This window comes from Adiantum capillus-veneris, chromosome 12 (assembly GCF_014529385.1).
Source record: "Adiantum capillus-veneris isolate H3 chromosome 12, ASM1452938v2, whole genome shotgun sequence".
Classification (NCBI taxonomy): Eukaryota; Viridiplantae; Streptophyta; class Polypodiopsida; order Polypodiales; family Pteridaceae; genus Adiantum; species Adiantum capillus-veneris.
Genome location: NC_140942.1, coordinates 55856554 through 55876816, shown reverse-complemented (window position 1 = coordinate 55876816; position 20263 = coordinate 55856554). Strand labels below are relative to the sequence as shown.

Here is a 20263-nt window from a genome sequence, read left to right as displayed (position 1 = left end):
AACAAATGCATCTTCCCAAGGGCACAACCATATGTATTAGCGAGGCTCTAACCCCCACCCAACCCAAGATAAAGAAGCAAGTGTTGCACAAGGTACGAGTTGCACGGGCCGCAGGTAAGTACGTCGTCTTATCATGGTGGTAGAGCCATCATCGAGGAGTTTTGCACACGGAAACCCACCCAACATCCACCTCCTCCCCCTTAGCCACCCCTCTCCCCCTAAGCAACATTTGTTGCAAATTTGGTGTATCACCCCCCTAGCCCCCCCCTGCCCCCCCACCCCGCCGTCCCCCCCTTCCCAACATCTACATGTGTTATTGGACACATTGTACCTCTTAGATAGAGGAGCCTCTATTGTACATGTTTTATTGGTTGTCCCATAGGTCATATTTGACCTCTAAGGATGATAATGGAATCTATCTATCTAACCCGCCCCCCAAAAACATCTACATGTGTTATTGCACACATTGTACCCTCTTAGATAGAGGAGCCTCTATTGTACATGTTTTATTGGTTGTCCTATAGGTCATATTTGACCTCCAAGAGTGATAATGGAATCTATCTGTCTAAAGCCCCCCCCTCCCCTTTCCCACACCACAACACCTACACACATCCAATCATATGTATAATATCATACTATTGAATGTATGCATGCTCTAAGTTGAAGTCCAAGAGATTTTAAACTACATTGAAATGCATAACATCTACAGTAATTCTTGTTGACCCAGATCAAGGCCTCAATGATCAAGATTATAAGAGAAATGAGCAGTGAAAGAAATTAGAATGAATGGCAAGAATGTAAGTTTTAGGAACACTAGACTAATGTCAACATGGATAATCTCCTGCTTGGAATATCTTTATTGACAATAAAATGCTTCCCATAATTTTGTAATCTTAGAATGTAATAAAGTCTTGTCCATTGCTGAAGGAAAAATGTCACAAATCAACATACTCTCCATCCAAGGATTTTTGCAAAATATTAATCATCCTAAGATCTCTTCCTCTCCATGCAACATGTGGATATGCTTTTCTTGCATTTGGAAACAAGGTGTCAAAAATGGACCTTTGAATAATGAAAATGCATTTCAATAAAAAAAAAGCATAGTAAGGCCAAATTTGTAAAGCTTTGGCTAGCTAAACAAGGTGAAGAATCACATGGGTGTTCTAAGACAAGAGAAACTCACATGCCCATTGAATCAATCTTAGAGAATAAAGATAAGGACCTTGCAAGCTAAAAATACTTATACAAAAGCTATCATGTCCATTTCATACTAAAAAGAGTACTAGGTGCAATGGAGACAATCAAAACTGGTAGAAGGGTTGCTCAAAGGTGGGCATGTGGTGGGAGGCAAGGGCAAGGTAAATGGAGAGGCCACCACCACCGGAGGGGCTAGGAAGCATGAAAGGGAGGCCTTCAAATGAGATGCCAACAGGGCCCATGAAGATGGGGCAGCCCCAACCAAAAGTTACAATCGTGGATGGAAAGGTGGGTCCAAGAGGTGATACGGACATTAGGAGTACAAAAGGTGTGGGCACCTTGAACAAGAAACTCTAGGCCAGATTGTAGCTCCAAATAATCAAGTTCTAATAGTAAATATTCATCGTCCATACGTGCGATGGCCTCCCTAATCCTTTGGGCACCCACACTTAGTGGGCCTTTGTCTAGCTCACCGACTTGTGATATGGGTGTGGCAGTGAAGATGGCATTGCCAAAGTAGCCTCTTGGCAAGGCTGGTTGCAATCGGCTTCTCCCTTTTATTGCTATGTACAATTTTGTCTCTTGTTTCTCACTCAACCCTCGTGCCCTGACACACACCTCCACACATGTGTTGCCACTGCCACGTATGTGTTGTATGTCACCCCTCTTGTTCCATCCATTGTCGTCGCTTGCAGCTCCACAACTTGCCAACATTAAAATGCTCAATATCAACAATTTTCCCCAGAAAACACCTTAAATTAGCACCACACAGTGAATATGTTCAAATTACACAAAATATGAACATAATATTACAATAAATTATGAACAACTGTAACGAAAATCGTCACTTGTTATTGGACTAACAGGCTACAAAAGAAAATGCTTGAGACTTATTCTAAGAGCTAGCCATCAAAGTTGAAGTTCTGCATGGGTGTGACTGGCAGTGCTAAAAAAAAAGCATTTTCATAATCTCAATTTTTAAGATTAAGGCGATGAGGCAGCCAATATTTATGCCAAAATGCTAGATTTTTGGGAAAATTACACTATAAAACGGGACATTGGAACAATACCTTATGTTATGCAATTGAGCAACCAACCATAATTTTTACCTGTGCTCGAGTGAGAAGGAAAAAATCTCAAGCCACATTGTCGTTCGTATTTGTAGGCCCACTGTCATTATGATGTGAAGAGAGCTTGTTCTTGCATTTTGCCACTACATTTGGTTGTAATGCAATGCCGCGATCATATTTGCTAGAGGGCAATAGTGAAGGGGGATGTTGATACTCGATGTGCGAAAATGTTGGTGTAGATGGGTCACGCGTCCGCAAAAGGGTACGGTTGATAAAAAGATGACGTCGAATGCCTTCCCCCCTTTGCTATGTCTGCCCATGTGTTGACGAAGTGGGTACTGGAGATCCCATCAGCAACATGGTGCTCCATCCCCACACCAAGCGAGGACCCTCCTCATTGAAAGAATGTTACCACTATAGATTATTTGTGTCGACTACTGTTACGAAATAAACCAATATGGTGCATAATAATTACATAGGATGGGGTCACTCTTCCGTGTAGGTCACATGAGGCACATGTTGTTTAAGGGCAAGAGTGTGTGCAAAATCACCAAAGTCATTGATAATGGCATCGATCTCTGCCTCGACAAGAAGCACACCCTCGGCAATACAATTAAGGTAGATACGTCCATAGGACCTCAAGAGCCTTGTTGCCACTGGGGTAGAAGGGCACTAGTGCCTTCTCCAAAACATCATAAGAGAAGAAGTCGTCCTATTATGTTTTTGAAGTAGTTGGAAAAGAATAGACAAACGTATTGTAAACATGATTCAAAGTACAATATCACAGCCATCACAAAACTTGATGTTGTTGACATGTGTATAATGTGAAAATAAAATATCTACCTGGGACCAAATGCAACAATGTACATAATGTCATATGTGTGAGAGGTTGCAATGGTTCCAGTTGTGTACATACATTAGTAGGGAGACGAGGTCCTAGATGTATCACTCTTGCACATTTTCTCAAATGAATAAATGCTTAACTTGATTTAGCAATGTACAACTGTCAAGTGTTTTGAAGTGGCACGCTCATCTTGCTTGGAAAGTCTAATGCGGTTGATCTCCTCTTAAATTAGCAAGTTTTATGTATATCTATAAAGAATGTATCCAACATGCTTGACACGTGGGTTTCAACGTGTAATTGGAGGCCAAAGGAAGTTTCTCACAAATTTGGGGATCTTTCCTAGCTTGCTTGGGCTAAAAATGGCAACATGTTGATAAAGCAAATCCAAAAATAGCCAAAGAAGCATATATCACAATGACACATTTACAACGGTGGTCATGGTTGCTCAAGCTAAGGGGCTACTTTATAGAGTAGTCCCGTGCGTGCTGTATCTACCTCATGTTCGAGCTTGTGAGGCCATCAAATAGGGTTTTCTCTCTTCAAGTAAGCATTTGGGACTGTCTAACGAAGCGCCTAAGATTGTATAAAATGGTCTTATTTAGTAATTGAAGCGAAAGATTAAGGTTTATAATAGGACAAATGAAAACTTCATATGTGCAATTAGGCACGAGTCTACACCATATCATCATACATACAAGAGTTTTGAGTTGATTTTGGTACTTTTTTAGATGGATGAATAGCATTTTTCTCAATTTTAGTGTGTCTTTTGCTTTGAATCCTCTATGATTTACTAGTTTTTGTGATGAACTCTCAAAGTCAAAACCCTGGTCCTTTTCAAACACCACCTCAAACTTTCTAATACATTTTTGGTGAACCCAATGTGAAATGGGCTAGGGTGATGGAACGGAAGCTTAATTGAAGGTCTCAATAGAAAGATTTTAAGTTATAGAGAAACAAGAGCAACAAGGGATGCAGTTTTGATTCTATTGTAATGCAAATGTTTCAAGCCTTTGTTGTGTTTATGTAGCATAAACCAGCTATTAAAAGAAAGAACTTTCTTCAAGAAAATTCCTTCAATCAGTGGTGCATAAACTTGACCAATCTGATGGTAGATATGTACCAAAGAGTCTTTGTGGTTATGTAAAGGATATGGAGCTACATTGACTACCTGAAGCGGAGATGGTATAAAGTTCTTAGCTACTTGTGATTCTTCATATGAATGAGCATGTAAGGGGAATTGGAAATGAGCATGGGGGCTAGCTAAGCAAAAATGACAAAGAGACAAGATCATATTCAAACCTACTCAAGCCCCAAGAGTTTGTGAGAGTTTTTTAGATGTTATTATTGTGGTTCCAAAGAGGAAGAAATCTATCTTAGATGGTTTTTTCAAGGCAATGCAAGAGCTCGCCTTAAAGATTGCAAGGCTAGAAGGGAATCATCAAGCCAATCTACAAGGCAAAGACCTAAAAAAAGAGAACGATTTGTACACACATGCATACGATGTGATGGTATCAACAATGAAAGGAGATATTGTGAAAGGTTCGATGAATGCTTTGATGAAGGATCTTTTTTTCTTCAAAGATCAAGATTCACTCAAGTGAAATAGGTAAGCCTTTGGGAAGCCATTTGGCAGAGGAGGGAGTAATAAGCTATTCGAGGACATGGCCACTAGACATGTCATCTTAATGGTTGAGGCAACCGCCCATGGGTTGAACGTGGAGCCTATTGACCAAAAAAGAGTCGAGGTTGATTTGGATAAGATGTGTCAGCTTACTACCTCTAATATAGAAGCAACAACACGTCTCAAATTTTTTCTGGAAGAGGATTTTGAATAATAAGGTTGAATTTAGTACAGATTCTTCCATTGTTGTTTCTATAGTAATCTTCACTCTCGAGTCTCTACTATCTCTCATGTACCTTGGAACTTGCTACCTATTCCAGATTCAAAGGATCATTTTTTAAAACTCATTGAGTTTCTTAATAAAAAGATCAAGAAGGGTATTAAGGACCCTTCCTGTGCTCTGTATTCAAATAGGTGGCTCTTCACAGTTCCAATGATAAATGGTTCTTTACGTTTTATCCATGACATGCAACCCATCAATAAGGTAGAAATGAGGAATCTGGACACAAGGCCAATTGTAGATGAGTTTGCCTAGGCATTTGCAGAAAGGGAGATATATATTCTATGGGAGATTTGTACTTAGGGTACATATTCAAATAGTTGGTTGATAGATCCAAAGAAAAATGGTTCTTTACACTTTACCCATGATGTGCAACCCTTCTATAAGGTAGCAATCAAATTTTTTGGGTATAGGGACAATTTTAGATAAGTTTTGCTCGGTGATTGTAGAAAGAAGATATATTCTATGTAATGGAAATGGCCTATGAACATTGAGAATAGACGAATTATGAGAATTAAAGAGAGCATTTTTGTGAGACTACTTTGAGAGGATAGAGAGTGACTTAATTGATGGTAGCAGCATAATCATAATACTTAATTAACTTGGCATAAACAATACTTTTGCAACAGAGGACCGGATTTACATGGATCCGATCCCCCCTCCAACCGGAATTTGTGTTATAGATTCTGACACCAAGAGAGACTTGGTAGAATACAATCTTTGTGTTCCTTGTGCCCTAGGTTATGCAATGAATATGGAAAGCTTCATGCATCAAACGCATAACATAGACTTTGTAAAAAGCATTAAATATCCCAAGCCTCAGTCATAAGGCCTCAAACAACTTCGAAGGTGGAGAGAGCTAGTAGGGAATGAGGGTACGGAAGAGCAAGAAGAAAAAATCATAGAAGCAAAAAAATTAGTTCCTCACTTATCATCACTCTTCTTGCTAGCATACATATTATCATAGTAATGAAGATGGAGGAGATGGAAATCTTAAGCATTGAATCATGGCTCTTGGTTGGATTTGCATTCCATAGCCAACAGTGTTGGTGTAGGCTCTCAACTTCTCTACTAGCTTGGAGAAGGAGATGGAGCTCTTGCACTTTGCAAACTTCACACAATGAGAGTGTGTGTGAGTGTGTGAGGGAGAGTATACCCCCAAGAAAACCCCCTTTTTTCTTTGGTTGACCCCCTCTTCTAGCTCAACTTGGAAGCTCATTGGACCCAAACAAGCCTGGCCAATCAGATGTAGAATGCATATCAAGAAACAAGGGTAGTCTTGGGATAAGTGTCCCCCTTTCCCTTTGAGAGAGACTTGATAAATGCAAAAAACAATCAATTAAATTATCATTGGACCGCTTGAGAGGCTAAAAAATAGGCTTTCAGCACTTCATGAGGGTAGCATGGGTAGGGGCTTGACATATGTCCTTGGTGTCGTTTGAGGCTTGGCTTGCCTTGTGTCTGTGTGTTTTCTCTCTCATCTCCCTAGCTTTGAGGCTCATACCCTCCTTTGTAGGGATGCCTTTGACTTATGAGACACAAGCACCACAAAGCAACTCAAGCTTGGTTGATGTTCCCACAAGCACTTCACGCTCACTAGTCGGCAAGCATGACAAGTACCTCCAGCATCTTAGTCAGCAAGCATGACACACACCTTAACCATCAAGCACGACAAGCACCTCAAGCTTGGGTAGTGTTCGCACCTCAAGCTCGGCCCTAGATTTCCTAAGGTGAAAGTAATTTTAACACTAACCTTTGGACGTCTTCAATGAAGCTAACCCTAAGGTCTTTAAGGTCCCTTGGCTAGCCTTGCTCTTTGACAAACCATCTCTCATTTGGGCCCCTTCACCATTGACCCTATGATGGTATATATTTGTAAGCACATTTCTATATTATAACCCTTGTTTTGATTTATTTTCCCATATTAAATGATCAGTTTAATATGAGAAAATCATTTGGGTTGGTTAGATACTAAATTTTAGGAAATTACCTCTCTCTCTCTTGAAACGATAATCGTTCTCGACTATGAGGTAGAAGAGATAAAGCCTCAGTCATTAGTCAACCTTCCTTAGTGAGTAGAGGATCCCTTTTTACCCTACGATATCATTCCAAGATGGATGACTAGTCCATTTGGTGCTTGAGAAACGTTGTTGCCGCAAGCATGTCTGCTCTTTAGTCCATTTCATTCTCCCAAGTAGAATGACAAGTTTTACTTGGTGTTTGAGAGACGTTGTCATCACAAACATGATTCTAAGTATGCATACTACTTAAATTTGTGCACAATAAAAAGAGAACTAGTCTTATAAGACAAAAACATTGGTAATTTAAAAGAAATTTGTACATTTTCTTACTCTAATGTAGCATTGTAAGCATTGACAAGGTTCATACTATCCTTAAGTTGTATTGCTTGCATGCATCTAGCATCTTCAAAAGGATAATTGTTGAGCTTAATAAGATACCGTCAGAGAACCTTACCATGTTGTAGTACCTTGTCTTCATGCCGAAGGATAGCTTTGGGTTGTAGCACCTCTTCTTGGTTGTCGATGTTGGGAGGGTATTCAGTAATTGGTTCACTTGGTGTCTCTCCTTTATAGGGATTTAGGAGGCTCACATGAAAAGCATTGTGTATGAGCCAATGGTTGGGCAACTTGAGTTAATAGTCCATCTCATTAATTGGCTTCAAGATTTGAAAAGGACCATAATATCTTTTTGCTAGTTTAGCACAATACTTTTGATGGCCCATAGGATTTTTTCCCTTTAGTTTTCCTCAATCAAGCGTTGAGAAACTTAAGTAAGACCCAATAATTTTCTTTGAGTGTTAAGGCCCTTCTGTGCTTGTTAGTAGCAGGTTTTTTCCTTCGATGACAGATGGATATAGCCTCCTTAATCTTTTGAAAAGATTCTTGTAGGTCATGACTATACTCATCGGCAGTGAAAATCTTCCCATGTACTTTAAGTAGTAAGGGACTTTCAGGTCTTCCCTCAATGATTTCAAAAGGTGATTTTCCCATAGAAGTATGGACAATATTATTGTAAGCATACTCTACAAGAGGTAAGTACTTTTTCCATTGTGAGCGTTGGTCTACTTTTGTAGCATATGTCTTTAGTAGATCGAGTATCCTAAGATTGGCTATCTCACTTTGACCATCCATTTGTGGGTGATAGGCGGAAGACAAATTCAATCTTGTACCTAGATTTTCAAAGAGACCTTTCCAAAAATTACTGGTCATTCTAGGATCTCTATTTGACATGATGGATGTTGGAAATCCATGGTGTTTGAAAATCTAAGATATGAAGAGAGTTGCCATTTGGTCTGCCTTAATAGTACTTTTGAGTGACATAAAGTGTGCTTGCTTGCTAAACCTGTTGACTATTGTCCATATTCCCATGGATATACTTGGGTAACCCAAAGATAAAATCCATGGATATACTCTCCCATGGTGAATTAGGAGTAATCCAGGTTTCTTCCCTGTATCATACTTAGTCTTTTGGAATACTACACATTTTGAAACATACTCTTGTATGTCCACTTTCATGGTAGGCCAATAGAAGTATGTCTCTACTCCTCAGAGAGTAGGCTAAATGCCTCTATGCCCCGCATAGGGAGGACCATGGGATACATACATGAATTTCTCACAAAGAGAGTGGCTAATACATATCCTATTTCCATGGAGAAGATAACCATCCTGCAAGGTGATTGGTTCCTCTTTCTTCCCCAACTCAAGGGTTGACATTATGTCTTGAAAGTTTGGGTCAATAGCATACTCATCTATCATAGAAGATATATCATTGTGAGTAGCTATAGACACCACATTAACTTTGGGTCATTGTGAAAGTGCATCAACCAGTTTATTGTGCTTACCATCAATGTGGGAAATATGTAAATAAAATTGCCAAAAAAAAAAAATCCCCCTCATTTTTTTGTCAAAGAGCTTGGTTTGTGTCATGAAGTACTTGAGACTTTGGTGGTCTGTTTTTAAAATAAATGGAGTCCCCAGCAGGTAGTGCTTCCATGTGTCTAGGGCATGTAGAGCAGCTAAAAGATCTTTCTCATAAATGCCTAAGATCCATTCATCTGTATTGAGCCTTCGGCTCTCGTATGCTGTGACATGCCCTTCTTGAAGCTGTGACTGCTCCAAGGAAATCACTACAAGCATCACACCGGACCTCAAATGGATTTGAGAGATCCAGAAGCATGAGGATTGGTTGGGAGGTAAGATTCTCTTTGAGCTTGTCAAAAGCATTTTTCTCCTTAGCAATCCATGAATACTTAACGTTCTTCTTTGTTAAGTCATGTAATGGTCCTGCTATTTGAGAGAATTTTGCTATGAAGCGTCTATAGTATGGACAGAAACTAATAAATCTTCTTAGCTCATGCAATTCCTTGGATTAGGCCATGATTTTATTACCTCTAACTTTCATGGACCCATATGGATACCATCTTGAGAGATAATATGACCTTAGTATCGAATCTCTTGAAGGAAAATTTTGCCTTTCTTTCGGTTGAAAAAAGCTTGTTCTCCCTCAAATCTTGAAAAATCTCTTGGAGATGTTGCTTGTGTTTCTCCATGGACTTAGAGTAGATGATGATATCATCAAATAACACTCCATTGAATTTATGGTAGGGTCTAAAGATTTTCTCCATTAGACAATTGAACATGGCTAGTGCATTGGTCAAGCCAAAAGGTATAACTAGATATTCATAAAGACCAAATGCTGTACAAAACAGGGTCTTTAGGACATCTTCATCCACTATCCTTATTTGATGATAGACACTTTTAAGATCAATCCTACTGAAGTAGGTAAACACTTGTAGCTTATCAAACAAATCTTCTACTCGAGGCACAGAAAATATGTTTTTGATAGTGATATGGTTTAGTGCTCGATAGTCCACACACATACGGTATGTACCATCTTTCTTTTATACTAAAAGGATCGGATAACAAAAGGGAGAGGAGCTAGGCCTCACCATCCCTTTGTGAAATAAATTTTGTACTTGAGCTTGGGAAACTCGATAAGGAGGCTTGTTAGGTGGTGAGCTTCCTGATAGGAGCTCAATTTGATGATCATCATCCCCTCATTTTGGAGGTAAGTCCGTAGGGATATCATCGATGAACACATATTGGAATCCTTTTAGAAAATTAGTCAAGTCTAACTCTTCTTTATTCCTACCATTTAAATTTGATGAAACATGAGGACCTTCTAGGGACTCTGACAAAAATCATGTACGTAATATCAACAGCAAGATTATTTAAAAGTGATACAGTACAACCAGACTCACTAGTATCTATATATATGTTATTTTTCTTGTAGTAAAGTAGATTCTCCTTTTTGGGAACTTCATGTTGGCTGCCATGTGGTTGAACCATGGTGCCCTTAGAATAGCATCCTCATGTTGGAGAGGAGAGATGAAAAAGTATTCATTGCTGACGTAGATTTGGACATGAAGCCTCAACTTCCCAATCAAGGGAGTAATAGAGGCTTGCTGTCCCTTGAAATCTTTATCGAAAGTAATATTATCTTCCATGTTGAAAGCTTGAATGCCCAACTTGGTGGCCAACTCCATTGAGATGAAGTTGTGAGTAGAGCCAAGGTCAAACAAGATGAGGGAATCATGCTCCATTACCTTTCCCCAAGCATAGGAGAGAGGTTGTTATGAGCGCGTATAGAACTAGAAGAGAGCGAGAGGAGGTGCTCAAAATATACAAGAACTTGGGACTTGATGATAAGCTTAATCTTTATTACAAGACTTAATACTTTATTAAGAGAGCTACATACAAGACTTGGATTACATGACTTGAGTACAAGACAAGACTTGATTGCAAGGACAAGACTTGAACATAAGACAAGAACAAGAAGAGGGTTTTCCTCATAGGAGCCTCACAACTGGTGTTGGAAAGACTGAGGGTCTTGTGGCCCAAGATCCCTATTTATACTAGTGCTTGAGGAGGTTACTTGAGGAGGTTAGGATTTTCTACGTTCTTCTTAAGGAGGTTAGAATCTTCTAGAACATTCTTCATCCTTCTAGTTCTTCTAGAACCTTCTGGATCCTTCTTTATCTTTCTAGAGCTTTCCAAAAAATTCTAGATTCTTCACCATGCTTCTAGAAACTTCTAGAATCTCTTTGATACTTTTAGAACTTCTAGAATCTTCTAGATCCTTCTAGATTCTTCTATAGCCTTCTAGCGATGATGTAGGCGATGACATAGGTGATGATGCAGGTAGCAACTGACTCTCAAGCATCCATGGCATTACCCCCTCGTCTAGCGACGAGTTCCACGAGGAGCAGTGGTGTTCCTTGAGTTGGGCTTCCATGGATGTTGTTGATGGAACTCTTCTACTTTGAGAGATGTATGTTGTAGAGTGCGTGCTAGTTCCTAGGTTCATTCACTAACATCATAGCCTTTCCAATGCACCAAGTACTGTAACTTGCCACGCAAATTTCAAGAATCTAGGACTTTCTCAACCTCATATTCGTCGTGTCCTTGAATTTGAACCAGAGGAGGTGGTTGTAGGGCTCTTCCTGGGATCTTAGATGTGTGACAAGGTTCTAGGACTGATACATGAAAGACCAGATGGATTTTCATGGATGAGGGCAATCGGAGTCGATAGGTGACTAGATTAACTTGAAGATAATTTGACACGGGCCAAGCCTTCGATAATCAATCTTTTGATAGGGTCGAGATGAACGAAGATCACGTCGGAGGAGCCACACTTTATCCCCTTCTTTGTATTTTCGGTTTTGCATACGATGGAGATCTGCACTTTCCTCATACTTGGATTGAGCTTCTTTGATATAAATTGTAAGTTCTTTGCGAACTGTAGATAATTGTTGTGTAAATTTAATAGCAGCTGGATTCTTGACTTGATAGTGTCTGTGGATATCCTGTTTGGGATGCTAATCATAATTAGCAAAGAATGGAGTGTGACAGAGGGAGGCATGAAAATTGTTATTATAGGAGAATTCTACTAGCAGTAGGAGCTCGACCCAATTATCCTGCTGATAATTGATAGTGTTGAGACGAGGGAGGAAGACTATGGCGAGAGAAGAGGAGAGGTAGAAAGAACTCTAGAATTGAAAACCCCAAAGTGTGTATAGAGCACACACTGTGTACACATATATAGTGGGGACTCCTACCTATGTATAGCATAAGTGTGGGCTCTCTATATAGCTCCAACACCCCCACTCAAAATGTTGACGAGGGAGGAAGACTGTGATGAGAGAAGAGGAGAGGCAGAAAGAACTCTAGAATTGCAAACCCCAAAGTGTGTATAGAGCACACACTGAGTACACATATATAGTGGGGACTCCTACCTATGTATAGCATAAGTGTGGGCTCTCTATATAGCTCCAACAGATAGTACAATGGAGATACTGCTCCAAAACTTGATTTACTCTATCCGTTTGTCCATCACTTTGTGGGTGAATGGCTGAGGAGACGTTGATTTTTACTCCGAGTAGCTTGAATAAGCTTTTCCAAAAGCTAGAGATGAATTGTGGGCCTCAATCAGAAACTATGTCATCCGGTAATCCGTGATAACGATGGATATGCTGTAGAAAGAGTTTGGTCATACCTTCGTTGGTGATGATTTTAGTGAATGGAATGAAGTGTGTCATTTTTGTAAACCGATCCATGACTACTAAAATGGACTCAAATCCTTGTGACAAGGGTAGCTCTACAATGAAATCCATGGAGATGGATGACCATGCACCATGAACCTTCATCCTTCTCTTCCTTGGACACTGTTGAACTATGTGCCCCTGCTCTCCACAATACATACATAAGCCATTAATGCGTCGCCTTTGCTTCTCCTAGGATGAAAGAGGTTGAAACCATACAGAATCAATTTGCATGGGCTCAATGCTTGATTCATGGCCCTGTTGAGGTATGTAGCCATTATGTGTCACTTCTATTTGGGGTCGAATGTGCACCATAACGCCTCTCTTATCTCCTGTCAAATAGTTGATTATCACATTCTATTGCTTGAGAGATGAACTTGCTTAGTGTGTGAACCTTTGGCATAGTGTGTGTGTGTGTGTGTGTGTGTGTGTGTGTGTGTGTGTGTGAGAGAGAGAGAGAGAGAGAGAGAGAGAGAGAGAGCCAAAAAAAGAGAGAGAGAGAGAGAAGAAGAAGAAGAAGAAGAAAAAGAAGAAGAAGAAGAAGAGAGTCTTAGAAACTACCCCAAGAGACCTTGAGGCTCCTATGACGAAAACCCTCTTCTAGTTCTTGTCTTATGTTCAAGTCTTTTCCTTGCAATCAAGTCTTGTCTTGTACGCAAGTCATGTAATCCAAGTCTTGTATCTGGATCTCTAAATAAAGTATTAAGTCTTCTAATCAACATTAAGCTTATCGTCAAGTCCCAAGTTCTTGTAAATTGTGAGCACCTCCTCTCGCTCTCTTCTAGTTCTATACGCGCTCATAATAGTTTCGCAAGACTGAGGAGCTTGTGGCCAAGATCCCTATTTATACTAGTGCTTGAGGAGGTTACCTGAGGAGGTTATTACTTTCTAGGTTCTTCTTGAGGAGGTTAGAATCTTCTAGAACATTCTTGATCCTTCTAGTTCTTCTAGAATCTTATGGATCCTTCTTCAACTTTATAAAGCTTTCCATAAACTTCTAGATTCTTTCGGAATATTCTCCAAGCTTCTAGAAACTTCTTGATCCTTCTAGCTCTTCTAGAACCTTCTAAATCCTTCTTCAAATTCCTAGAGCTTTCCAGAAACTTCTAGATTCTTTCGGAATCTTCTCCATGCTTCTAGAAACTTCTAGAATCTCCTTGATACTTTTAGAACTTCTAGAATCTTCTAGATCCTTCTAGATTCTTCTAGAGCCTTGTAGCGATGATGTAGTCAATGATGAAGGCAGCGAGTGACTCTCAAGCATTCATGACAGAGGTGATCCTTTGCAAAGTGAGCATTCTCTTTTGGAGCTTCGATAGCAGAAGCTCTAGGAGTATCATTGCGGGCATTTGTTTTGGGGCAAGAGCGATAGCCATGTCCTTGCTCCCCACACTTAAAACATTTATGGTCCTTGTGAAAAGCTTCAAGCTCTTCAGGAGAGATTTTGTTTTTACCTCTATAAGCTCCCTTCTCCTTGGACCGATTGTTGTTGTTGTTATTATTGAAATTTCCTTGGGAAGAGTTTTGGGCATTGGTTCTCCTTTTGCATCACTTTTGTCTCTCCTTTCCATGGGCTTGACATTGCATCTAGCCCATTGTTGTAAATTGATGCATGAAGCAACCATAGTGTGGTGGATTTCTTTGGTGATAGAACCAGTATAATGGGAGTTCACATACTTGGCCATCTCTTTAAGTAATCCTACAGTTTTTTTTTGCTTTTGCTCTTGCTCGACGAAGTCTATCTTTTGAAAGACAGTAGCCTTGAGATGTAAGTCCCAAAAATTTTCCACATATTTGTGAGTAGACTCATGGGAGAGAAGTTTCAAATTTCACCATTCCGTAAGCAGTTTGTCCTTTTCATCGCTTGCAAGGAATTGCTTAATAATGGAAACTCGTAGAGTTTTCCATGTCTTTGAGACTTCACCGTTGCCACGAAGGCTAGCCCACCATTGACGATCCTTTTTGGAAGTACATAGCTACATGGCGTAGCTTGGAGAACTCCGTAAAGCCCTTGTCTCCAAAGGCCGCACCAAATTGCTGAATGAAGGCAAATACTTTGTTAGTGGCACCAAAGGTACCATCATAGGTGAGAAAAGAGATACTCTCTCCTCCCTCTTTGAACTTCTTCAGGTTTTGTGACCTTCATCATGCAGTGTAATATTTTTGATGTCCTCCCCTCTTGTATTCTCTAGGAGAATAGTCATAACTTTCATCGAAAGAGGATGAAGGTGAAGATGAAGGAGAAGAGGGTGACCTCTTTCTTGCCCCTTTATTTCTTTGTTTCCTCTCTTCCCTTTTGAAGTGATGACGAGAAGGACAGTGGGTTGACCGTTTCCTCTTGGGAGGAGTTGGCGATCATCTAGACCACCGTCTTCAGAGAAAATTAGGGATTCATTACTTTCCCGTTCTTTGGATTCCTTCTCCTGTATGGGAGAGAGTCTTCTTTTGGGGGTCTCATCAATTGACCTCCTAAGCTCTCTCTCCTCTTGGAGAGGAAGGGAAATCCCATAAGCACAAAGTTGTTGAGTAATTTTGTCTTGCAAGGGACGGTTTCCCATAGCTTGCTGCAACCTAGTAATCAGATAATTGACAAACATGGGGGCATCATCATTAGAGCCTTCATGTGAAAAATAAAAGTTATTAATGTTCATTCAGATCTTTTGGTTATTGTCAACCGTGCTATTTATACTTATGTATAGAATACTTTCTGTGTTTACTTAGTTTACTTTTTGGCAATTCAAAACCTTAGTTGCTACTCCTCTTAGCCTTTGAAAATCAACACTTAAGCATCTACACCCACGGCTCAATTTGGCTAATTATAGAGAGTAGTGAAGTGGGTCAAATATTGTATAATTTTTGAGGGATAGCTCCTTTCAAACTTCTTATGGATCAATAATGATAAATCCGTAGGAAACTCTAAAAAGACCCCATTATTAAGAACAAATCTCGCGAGGTGTGCACCATATCCCACACACTGGGCTCAACAAAATCGATAATATATCCCAGTCCCACTTACCCTAATATAACTAAACAAATCAACCATTGATAATTTGATAGGCTACTGAAGGACCTCTCTTCTTAAGCAAGAAAGAGAAACCAAATGCTCTGATACCAATGTAATGGAAATGGCCTATGAACTTTGAGAATAGCGGAACTAGGAGAAGTAAAGAGAGAATTTTTGTGAGACTAGTTTCAGATCATAGAGGGTGACGTAATTGATGGTAGAAACATAATAATATTACTTAATAAACTTGGAATGAACAATACTTTTGCAAGAGAGAGAGTCTAGAGAACTTGACAACAATTGAGGATTGGATTTATGTGTAGCTGGTCCCCTCTCCAATAGGCATTTGTATTATAGATTTTCCCGCCAAAAGAAATTTTGTATAATACAATCTTTTTGTTCCTTGTAAACTAGGTGATGCAAGGAAAATGTAAAGATTCATGCATTACAAGCATAACATAGACTTTGTAAAAATAATTAACTATCTCAAGGCCTCAAACACGTCGAAGGTGGAGAGAGCTAGCGGGGAATGAGGGTAGGGAAGAGGAAAAAGAAACATTCATAGGAAAAAAAAATAGTTCCTTACTTATCATCACTCTTCTTTATAGCATACATAATAGCATAGTAATGAAGATGGAGAAGATGGAAAGCTTAAGCATCGAAGCATGGATCTTGGCTGGATTTGCATTCCATAGCCAAGAGTGTTGGGGTAGGTTCTTAACTTCTCTACTAGCTTGGAGAAGGAGATGGAGATCTTACACTTTTCACTTTACACAATGAGAGTGTGTTTGAGTGTGTGTGTGAGTGTATACCCCCAAGAAACCCCCCTTCTTCCTTTGGTCGACCCCCTCTTCTAGATCAACTTGGAAGCTCATTGGACCCTACAAGCTGGCCAATCACATGCAAAATGCATATCAAGCAACAAGGGTAGTCTTGGGATAAGTGTCCCCATTTCCCCTTTCAGAAAGAGGGACTTGACATATGTCCTTGTTGACTCTTGAGGCTTGGCATACCTTGTGTGTGTGTGTGTGTGTGTGTGTGTGTGTTATCTCTTATCCCCCTAGCTTCGGGGATCGTCCCCTCCTTTTTAGGGATGCCTTTGACTTATGAGACACAAGAACCTTAGTCATCAAGCACGACAAAGCACCTCAAGCTTGGATAGTATTCCCACAAGCACTTCAAGCTTCCTAGTCAACAAGCACAACAAGCACGTCAAGCATCTTAGTGAGCAAGAACGGCAAGCACCTTAGTCATCAAGTATGACAAGCACCTTATTCATGAAGCATGATAAGCACCTCAAGAACCTTATTCATCCAGAACGATAAGCACCTCAAGCTTGGGTAGGGTTCCCACCTCCTAACATCAAAGGACTTTTAACACTAACCTTAGGAGGTCTTCAATGAAGCTAACCCTAAGGTATTTGAGCTCCATTGGCTAGCCTTGCTCTTTGATAAACCATGTCTCATTTGGACCCCTTTACGATTGGCCCCGTTATTGGGGGAAAATTGTGCGAAAGGTGAGCCGGGAAGCCACCGGGCCCCTAGCTATGAGAGGTGTGGGGAAAAGAGATGCAGAAGGCACAATTAACAATACAGAGCTCAAAACAAATGGTACTTTTAATTCCAATTAATCCACAATAGTCATCATTAATCAATCGTTAATGGAGGCTTAATGCTCCTTACAAGATGAAACCTGGCTTAATCCATGTGCTAACAAGAAAATTATCAATGACCTGCTTTGTATCACCTTCTACTTCTTCCCGATAAGGCTCAAGAGTTTTTCCTTCCAATGGCAGTCCGATTTGGCTTCTGATTCCCGATTCCAATGGCTAATGATGGCTTAGAATCTCGGCTTAGGTTAGGCTCCGCTAATGGTTTGAGATTAGGCTCGATTTAGAGAGTTTGGCTTATGGATCCGAGAGATGAGGATTAACTCCGCTCTTGATAGCTTAAGAGCTTTCACTTATGAAGGTTAACTGAGGTTAAGGATGGCTTATGGCCTTAAGCTTGAGGGATTCGAGAGATTTAAGATTGCTTAAGGCTTTTAATGAGGCCTACGAGATTTGGCTTTGCGGGTTAAAGAAAACTTGGCTTCGAGGGCGACATGATTTTCTTCTCGCTTGCTAATCCTTTCCGGAGAGAAGAGGATGATTTCCCCCCAAATAAGAGAACTTGGGCTAGCCTTTGCTTCCGAGTTCGAGAGATTTTGTAGTCTTTGCTTAAGGAGACAGAGCCTATGAGCCTTCGCTTCCTCTTTCGGAGAGAGAACTCATGGCAAGAGAAGATGTAGAATGAGTCCCAAGAGCCGTCCCTTTTGTTTGCATGGGCTTTCTATTTTTAGCCATCCTAGTAGCAATATCGCTAATGGGAATGGCTACTTGATGATGTGGCAGACCATGTTGGACCGGCTCAGAAACCAGCACCGCGGGTGCCGGATCAAAGCGCCAGGAGCTCCCATGCAACTTCTTCTTCTTCGCCCAAGCCGTCTGAGGCCCGCGAGCCGGCCTGCGCGAGCAAAAACCTCCCTGCACGCCGTTCTTGCGCGCTGCTTCAGTCCTTGCCATTTATTTTTTTTCTCCTTCTCTTAGGTTTACACATTTGGCATACACATCGGGCATCGCACTTCATTAAGCAAGATGAATGTGAATGATCAGGGCGACCAGGGCGGTTCGAAACCGGCCCCTGACGATACTTAAACTGGCCATATCTTGCCAACCAAAATCTCGATCACCGATCTGAAAAGACCGACTCGCTCTAAAAATTGAGCACTTCAGTCTGATGCATTCATTCCAGTTTTTCCCCCTCAGCTGCACTTGCCCAATCCGGTATGGATCTCCTACTGACTCAACTTAAAACTGTCATAACTTCTTATCCGTAGCTCTGATTGACGAGCCGTAAAGACACGCATGTAGAGCTTTTTGAGTACTTCAACTTGGATTAATAAAATCCCATCTATAACCACTTCAAGAATACTCACTGTTTAGCATTACCAAGACATCTTCTGACACATAGAGCCGCATCTGGCACACTTTCAACTTAAAATTTGTCTTGTTAGCAAGCCCTTCTACTTGCTGATTAACCATGCAGGATTCAAATACTCTTAATCATCATTCCTTTGCTCATTTTCTTATCATGTGAGCGGAGCGGCACGGCATTGACCCCCTTTAAACCTGCACAGCCTCCGATCTCTGCCAACCGGTCTTCAAGCTGTATCTTCTATAAATACCTTAAGCTACTTGTTATCCAGCTCACGTAGTTGATAAAGCTATGTAAAAACAAAAAGAAAGTGTAAATCATAACATCAATAGTCTAGCTCAATTATCTTGTATCTGTCCCATCACAAATCTTTGAACCGTAGTGATCGTATCTCCAAAGCATTGAATTATGAAAATCTGTTTAGTGAACCCCACCAAACTCAAGTGCTCCAATTACTTATGCACACGGCTTGACCATCAGATCTCTTAAAGGAACCCTTTCAAGCTCAAGTATGCCTTACTTTGTCTACACACGGAATGTTCATCAAGTTCTGGTAGCAAAACCATCTCAAAATATGTGAAGATACTATAACAATTGTCCAAGATGTCAACTGGAAGCTAGCCATGTAAGCTTATTGATCATATAACCATAAACACTTCTGTCTTAGCATACATCCAAAAATAAATCTACTGCCAAGTAACCTGAACGAAGTCTTTGAATCTACCAGTTGCTCTTCAATAGCTCCCAGGATCAAATGGGATAATAAGGAATTGCCCCAATAGTGGAGCAACATAATATCCACATGAGCATACATATTCTAAAACAAACAACTTCAAGCACTTGTGCTCCAAATATGCTATCCCTAGATCTAGCAGAAAGAAACCACTATGTAGACCCAAAAATACCCATCCATAGTGAACCTGCTTTTGAAGATCTATAGAATCACCTGGATCAAATACCATTAAGATCACATAGCATTGATGGCCTCCGCAATATACTAGAGCTTCACTTGAAGCATAGTGCAAAAGCCACATCTTAAACTTTTGGTAACTTAAGGTCGTTACCAGCAAGAATTAAAGAATTCTGACTCCCTTTTACTGGTAGCCAGAACATCCTTGACATAAGAATTACTAAGAATAGTATCCAAATCCAGCCACAGTTGGCACATTTTCCAAGAAAATGAAAAATCATGTGCACTTTATGTAGTATCAGGGATGATTTAGCATCATCACCCCCTCTAGCTTCATAGACATTATGAAAAAACTTAGGACTTTCTAGACCTGTATCATCAGAGAGATTTTTACCTTACTCTTGAGGTTTATAATGAATAATTTGTCTTTAAAATATTCATCCATAACATCCGTGGGAAAATCACCTTTGGAAGTCTCAACATTCTTCAAAGCTATAGGAGTTGCCTCTTCTTGCAGCCCGTATATATGCATATATAGATGTACAATCTATGTCAATATCCTGTTCACAATCAACATGATGTAGGCAATCTTCAATATCTTCCTCTACATCCATGCTACTTAGCAAGACATTATTACTTTGAAAAGGTTCATCAGGCACCCCTTTTAAAGGGGTACATGCATCACAAAGCTCTTCCAAACTGCTATAACCTTCTCCTTCAGATTGGGCCAAAAACCCATCA

At 40.2% G+C, this 20263-nt stretch overlaps 2 pseudogenes; both read right to left on the bottom strand.

Annotated features, from left to right (window-relative positions):
* Positions 1-1301: 1301 nt before the first annotated feature.
* LOC147445776 (shikimate O-hydroxycinnamoyltransferase pseudogene) lies at positions 1302-1877 on the bottom strand (annotated as a pseudogene).
* A 456-nt stretch (positions 1878-2333) lies between these two features.
* Positions 2334-18200, bottom strand: LOC147445775 (hydroxycinnamoyltransferase pseudogene; annotated as a pseudogene).
* Positions 18201-20263: the final 2063 nt, after the last annotated feature.